Here is an 8100-nt window from a genome sequence, read left to right on the forward strand (position 1 = left end):
ATAAGAGGCAAATCTAACAAAGCGCCCTCAGCAGTGTGTTCTAATTATTAGCCAGTCATGTATTGCTTGTGGGTAGGGCTGCAAGCGAGTCGAGCTCGAACGAGTTGGAGTAGGCTCAGCTCAACTCATATGCAAATTCGAGCGAGCTCAAACTAAATGAAGCTCATGATCGAGCTGTAGAACGTGGCTCGTGCTCAGCTTGTAACGATCTCGAGTCAATCTCGAGCTAGTTTCGAGCTAAATGAGATGGTAAAATTTATAAATCTATGGATGAAAAACAAAAAAAATTAAGGTGAATATGCTGGGAACCTTTGCCAAAAATATATGATATTTAACACATAGTCGACCACGTGCCATAATTAGGCCTACATCTTCTCTGCACTTAATTAAGTTTTCATGTTCGTTGGTAAATAAAATGGAGAAAAATTATGGACAACATATATGGTAATAAATTATCTTATTTTCATTTAATATATGGCAAGATCATTTAACATAATGATATTTTGTCGAGCTATCGAGCTAAAATCGAGCGAGCCAACATTGGCTCAAGATCGGCTCGTTTCTCCGTCGAGCTATATAAAGTGTTCACACTTAGCTCTTTTCTTTTCGAGTCGAGTCACAAAACAAATCGATCTCGAGCTGCTCACGAGCCTCGAGCTTTTTTTGCAGGGCGCAGCCCTGCCATTTGAAGACCACTTGCAGGCTTACCAAGCTATCCCGTGAAATTGATCGATCTTCAGCGTGACAGCCACAAAAAGCATAAAGAGAAGGGGATGCATCTTTTTTTTCATCTTCCATTTTTTTGGAATCTAGAAAAATAAATCAAAACAGAGTAGCCGAAACAGACAATGTTTCAAACGTATGGATCGCGACATCCTTTGTCGTTGTTTTTTCTCTTTGTTCTCTAGCCCAATCAATTTGAGATTTTTTACGATACCCTGGAACTTAATAAAAAGAGTTTGGACTACCAATCTAACTCAACCTTCCATTAAAAAGTACATTAGGCTTTTCATATAATAGTTGTGGAGGAACATACTTGCTCGTGAAGAACCAAGCACTCGTTGGATGGTTAGGAGGGCAAGTCCACCAGAGATCAAACTTTAGGTTTGATGCTTCGCTGTCTCATTAATGTGGATTATTCTTTCAACGAAAGGTGGAGTTTCTATTGATATATAGCGAGGCGTCTCCCGCAAAAAAAAAGAAAAAAGATATATAGCGAGGCGTCCATGGTGAGTTTGTCAATCTTCAAACTCTGCAATTTCGACCCCGTCTTTAGTAGGTGTTTGTCTGAGTCTGTCTTTGTGTGTTGGACCGACTACGTGTGCGCGAGCACTCCGTTCCTAAATATAGGGTGTATAGTTTTTGGCACAGAAATTAAAGAACGCACGTGGAAGAAAAATTTCACGAGTTTTGGGTGATATTACACCTGACTAATTGACATGAGAAAATAGAGGAGCTTGCCTGATATAAGAAAATATAATCAAATTCCTAAAAGAATAATCCAGATGAGTGGTGCAACGTAATACACCTTATATTTTAGTTTTTTTTTTCAAAAATCTATACACCTTATACTAAGCAACGGAGGGAGTACAACATAATCGGTCTTTCTAAAAAATTACTTGCTTGTGGGGACACATCCTTCATTGTAGTGTTGAGAGAGTGTTGTCTCTACATGCCAATATCTGGTAATCTATTTTTCCCCAAGCATCTTTGTTATATATACCAGTGAAGAAAAAAAATACATTAAGACGTGTTTTCTTTCTTCCCCGAAAAGAAAGAAAGGCACCCAGATGTTTATTCCGTCGGTGCCGCCGCCGACCTATCGTGTCGTCATCGATTAGCCTTGTCCTCTGTGGCATTAGGCTCAATAAGGCGCGAAGGATCCTAGCCCTTGCCAGTGGGAGGGCTCATTCTTTGTTTTTAGGTGTTTTTAGTATGTTTAGGGTTTGTGTCCTACTTAGAAAGGTGAGCAATGGTGGATGATAGGTTCTTGCTACCTAGCCCCCGTCCCAACGGTGTGTCTCACGTCGTCAAATGGCATATGAAGATGCTCCTGTGAAGATGTGTCTTCGATGGATCTAACGGGATTCGCTGAAAATGTAGATGATACAAGTGCTTTATTCATTCGCCGACACTCTCATGAACCAGGAGAACGACCGTGATCAAGATTGCGGTCAAGACGAGTAGCGGCAGGCCAAGTGCTGGCTTGACCAGGTGTGGGAGTGATGACAACTCCAGTTCCCCGGATGGTCGTGCGCGTGAAGACGCACTCTGGTGTCATCTTGACCGCGAGCAGGAGGCCATGGTGGACGCCTGCCTGCCGGGATGTGCACTGTTGTTCCCTTCCGTGCCGCGAGGCTCAATGCTCCATGTCCTATCCTCGGTGCATTCCTCGCCACGGAAGCACGTGCCACATCCCTCCCGGTCCAAGTCAACTCAATGGTCACAGAAGAAGGGCCATCAGTGCTTGGCCAACTAAGAAGAAGGGGAAGAAGTCGTCAGCAAGTAAGGGCTCAACTGGGCTAGGGTAGTCTACGGGGAACCAGGACCGTGCCCAATCTAGTTAGTTGCATTGCCCAACTTGTGTTGGTCGTGACATGCTTAAACTACTATTATCATTACTACTAGTCATTACCAAACCATGTGTCTGAATCCTCAACGTGCTATATGTGCACGCAGTTGGGGCAAGATGAGCACAATGGTATGTCCGAAGTCTACCTCTCTCTGCGAACTCCAAATGATGGGCCATGGTATCAAGGTCCAGGGATTCTTTCATATAAAGTGGGAAGATGTTGAATATGGTTCTTCTCTGCACACGACCATCACAATGTTGAAAGGTGACACCTTCACTTCCATCATCAAGGCCGAGATGCGGCACGTCGTCGATGAAGATTTGGATGGGCGCTTATGGAAGTTAGATATACTCATTGTATTAGATACAAGTATGGAAGGAGTAAATACTCATTCCATTATATAGGCCAACGTAGCTCATTTGAGAATCAAAATATTTAAGCACTTGTATCTATCATTCTTTGCCATGAGAAATTGGCAAAGAACTCTAGTCCGCAAGGTTGCTCTCGAGATTCTGGACGGCCCGACACCAATTCATATGTAATATAGCAAGATTGTATTATTATAAAATGTAATGAATTTATATAGTATTAAATAAATAATTTTGTGATGCTTGTGCTTCGATAAATTTTGAATAGGGTTTGAAACTTTTGGAGATAAATGAATATTTAAATTGAGAGGGAATAAGATTACTTTCCCAAATATGAACTTTATATTCAATTGAATATTCATTTATAGATCAAAAATAGTTTGAGAATTATGCTAAAGTTAGGGATATATTTATAAAGCCCAAAATAAAGTTTATTAAATTATTATATGTATTTTAAATATTTATTTGGCTGGATGTAATTTTCATGCGCTCTAAATATTATATTGTATTTATTCAAAAAAATCTAGATTTTTTGAATTGAAACGAATTGGTTTCAAAATCATACTCATTTTGAGATGAGGAAGAAAACTTAAAGCCTCACAAACCGCTATCTACCGCAACCAGAGCAGCCCAGTCCTCTTGTATACTTATATAAGTACATAGGAAACTAGATAAGGCCCGGCACATTCCTGCGTAAATTTTTAGTAATGAAATTATCAAAAATTAAATTAGAATATATGATAATAGTATCGCACCACATTCAACCTAGAGGTAAATGAGGAATGGATGCATGTTATATTCTCTTGCGATATTCAAGTTCAATTAATTATTATTTAAAAATAAAAATAGAAATAGTGATGTGGAGGGGCTTTCTTGTTCTTTGATGATGTGACGGGCTTGAATATGGTAGAAAGTGAAAAGTGGAAATTTCAATGATTGCATGGGCGTTTGATGATGTGGAGGGTGTGCTTGTGGTGCAAAGTGAAAAGTTGATTGATGGCATTGCGCTTGATGATGTGGATGGCTTGCATGTGCATTTAAATAGGAGGTGGCATGTGTGGGACATATGTGATGAGATGAATAAGCTACATGTTATGATAAATAAGGTAGTCATGATGGACTTAGGTATATATAGGATGACATTTCTAATTATTAGCCCATCTAAGAAATGAGCAGCTCACTTGGGTGAGAGTGTAGAGGTATAGTTATTTTCCAGTTGAACACTTCGAGTACGCGAATTAGGATCCATATTTACACCCTTTTTCTTCTTTGAAATAACGTTTACTTTCATTTACTAGCCATCTTTTACAAGTTTAAAACTTATATGTTTCTTTTATTTTTCGGGGGTGCAACTCACCCTGTGTGTTCAGTTTATTCGGTTTACATGGTTCGATTTATACGGTTTTTTGATTTGTACGGTATTAATACTTCGGTAAATATGGTATGAAAATAAAATACGGCTCGGTTTCGGTATATACCAAACTATTTCGGTATGGTTTCGGTATATACCATAAAAACCAAAGTTGGCACGAATTTAAAAATGACGTAATAATAATTTGCAAATTTATGACTCAAAACACATACTATTTTACACAAATAGTATATGACTATATATATAAGTATATATGCATGAATTGACTCATCTGTTGATGGTTATGGACGTGCTTAGCATTTTAAAAAGAGAAAAATGAGTATGTTACAAGAAAAAATTATGTGCTTAGTAGTGAATTTGACTCATGTACAATAAAAACGACAACTTGTATGGTTGTTCATCTCAAGAAATATAAATTTATTTTTTACTTCGGTTTATTCGGTTAACCGTTCGGTTTTTCGGTATATACCATAAAAACCAAAGTTCAAATCGGTATGAAAAGTTCATACCGTACCGAAACCGGAAACCATAAAAATCATAAAATCAGTTCGGTTCGGTTTATTTTCGGTATGGTTTTTCGGTTCGGTTTTCAAATGCACGGAGTGAGGTGCAACTTATGTGTTTCAACCAACGAAAGAATTGAATACCCCCAACCCCAACCGTCTCTTATGTGAAGGGTGACTTCCCTTGTATATATAGAGATCTTCAACCACTGTTGTTCTATTCGTTTCACCATATTGATAGAACTACCTTAGTACACTACATATGTGGTGATGAGATGATCAAATTAAGGGGAGAATGAAAGAAGAATTAGTCAGATGTTACAACATGTACATGGGAATGAGAGACATCAGGAACACTAGCAGAGCGTCATCTAGCTGTGTTTCGGAAATGAAGGGAGATGTTTAACTATGAAGCTAAATGGTACGCCTCTCTTTCAACATCCCACCACCACTAGAGCCCATCATTGCAGCCATTGCCGTCATGCAGCTACCCACGATGCATATGCTCTTCCACTGATAGTCCACTTCATCGGCCGCATCCTTGAGCCCCTGTGCCTATGGTCGACATGCACGCATGCTTGCAATCGCGCTGGCCAGCCGGCGTGCCGACACATCCTTGCCGAGGGCAACCCACCGTACTGGGTACAAAGACTCGACTACACCGAGTTCGTGTTGATTCCCTTCCGTGGCCTCAAGCACCTCTCGCGGCCGTTGTATCTTCCTCCTCGATGAAGATAGAGAGGATGGCCGAACAACCCCTCATGCGCCCCATGCCTCGCCTCATTGGAGAACCCTCTGCACCTGCTGTCCACGTGCCCTTACACGACCCACTTTGGGATTAGATGCTCCTCTCGTGTAGGCTACCATAGTCATTCGTGCCAAGCTCGACCACGACCTCCGTGCTTGAATGGGGCTTCTAGGGGCGTGCCGCGCTGCCTCAGCCTCAGCCTCACCGTAAGGTTTGGTCTTCACTGTTTTACCTCATCTGGCGGCACACCTGCCAGAGCGCAATCAACGGATCTTCCGAATTTTTGTCTAAAAAGACCAATGAATCGAATTGACGAAAAAGACGACCTTTAAAAAAATTTGACAGAAGAGACCGGCTCAGACGTGGCGGTAGGCGTGCCAACTGACACGTTGCACCTGCTGCTACGTGTGGAGGCGGCAGGACCTGCCGCCACAACAGCAGGCGGCAGCCCTGGAGTTACCGGATACCAGGCGAGGGATTTTTTGTTCAAAAGGACCACCTGCCCAACGGAATTGCCATAAAAGACCCCTTCGGATGAAATTGGCAAAAAAGACCCCCTAGGCCGTGGCTGCAGGCGCGGCAGCCGACACGTGGCACCTGCCGCCATGCCCGGAGGCGGCAACACTGTTTGTTGCACTGTTCACGCGAAAGACAAGAAAAACAACGAGCAAACAGTACCTGCCGCCTCACATAGTGGCGGCAGCACTGTTCACGTGTGAGTGAACAGTAACTTCGAAAAAAATAGTAGAAAAATTAAAAAAATCTGAATTTTTGCGCCCACTTAGAACACTCGGTTGTCTTTGCTGCCAAAAAATTCCAGTTTTTTCTGAATTTTTCTGCTATTTTTTTTTACTTTTTCCGAAATTACTGTTCGCTCATGAATGAACAGTGTTGCCGCCACTGCATGAGGCGGCAGGTACTGTTTGCTCGCCTTGTTATTGTTTTTTCCGTCTCCTGCATGAACAGTACAACAAACAATGTTGCCGCCTCCGGGCGTGACGGCAGGCGCCACGTGTCGGCTGCCGCGCCTGCCACCACGTCCCAGGGGGTCCTTTTGAACAAAAAATCCCACGCGAGGAGAGCTGATGCAACGGAATTTTGGATGGGCTGGTAGGCCCTGCCGCCACACCCCGTGGCGGCAGTTCCAGCAGCAGCACGGCTGTGTCCTTATGTTCTCTGGTTTACTGTGTTAGCAAATGTGAATATAGGCACATTTGGCTGAGATTTAAATCAATTTGAAGGCCGATTATAAAAATATTGCAGTTGAACAAAAGATAGATCAAGTTAAGATCTATCCATTTTTATGTTTTTCGCTTACATACACGAACATTTTGTACTTTCCAAATGCTCCAAAACACTCCCAAAAATTATTATCGAATGCCAAATACAGCAGAGAATACAAAGTTAGAGACTAATCATACAGTACAAAACCACCGTAGATGTGAGCGAAAACACAAAAATGGATACATCTTACCTTAATCTATCTTGTCTTTAACTGTAGCATCTTCAAAATGGACCTTTAAATTGATTCAAATCTAAGTCAAACATGCCTATTTCACACTCGCTAACAACACGAAGAACAAAGAGCAGAACAAGAGAGCCAGTCGCTGCTGCTCGAGACCTGCCGCCACAGTGTGTCGCGGCAGGGCCCATCAAACACATGTTGTTCCATTGCAGCAGCTAGCCTCGCCCGGTTTTCGATAATTCCAAGGTTGCCGCCTGCTGCCGTGGCGGCAGGTCCTGCCGCCTCCGCACGTGGCGGCAGGAGCCACGTGTCGGCTCGCGCGCCTGCCGCCATGGCCGAGCCGGTCTCTTCTGTCAATTGTTTTCGAAGGTAGTCTTTTTCATCAATTCGACTCAGCAGTCGGTCCTTTTGAACAAAAATTCGGATCTTCCAGGGCATCTCGTCTACACCTTCTCAGGTGCTCCACAAAATAAAGAACGACACCAAGCTCTGGAATTCAGCCCAGAAAAGCAGGATTTACAACCTATTGCATAGACCCCTGGAGCCTAACTAATCTTTCATTTAATCTGTTGCCTGTTGTTGCGGCACCCGCCGGACCATAGATGTTGTCCCTCGGGCATGTAAACCGGACTTTTTCTCTCCTCCTTCCAATCTTGTATATACCTAAGAAGTTCATTACTTATCTTGTTTATCTTAACATGCAGCCTACGCGTGCCACATCAACATTCTGTTAGTGACTTACAAACAAAACCGACTGCTACATCAACCCTGCCACTTAAGCGTTTGGTTAATGGCTAAGGACCCACCACAGTATGGCCAGAGCAACATCCTCTCTCTCCCTCATTCACCGTACCGCTCTCGCACGTCAATCCATCAGGCGCTCCTTTCCCCTCTCTACAATAATGCACGACGGATGGGATCCATCTCTGCGTGGCGTCCCTCCCGTTAGAACCACCAGCACGGGTTGCATCTGCTGCTCACATGGACTTCCCTTGCAGAAACTAGGGTGGCTGGTCGGATCATTTGGGGGCCATCCCGGTAGTGGTCACGCACAAATAAATGTTATATCAT

The sequence above is a fragment of the Triticum dicoccoides genome, chromosome 5B, assembly GCF_002162155.2.
Source record: "Triticum dicoccoides isolate Atlit2015 ecotype Zavitan chromosome 5B, WEW_v2.0, whole genome shotgun sequence".
NCBI classification, from domain to species: domain Eukaryota; kingdom Viridiplantae; phylum Streptophyta; class Magnoliopsida; order Poales; family Poaceae; genus Triticum; species Triticum dicoccoides.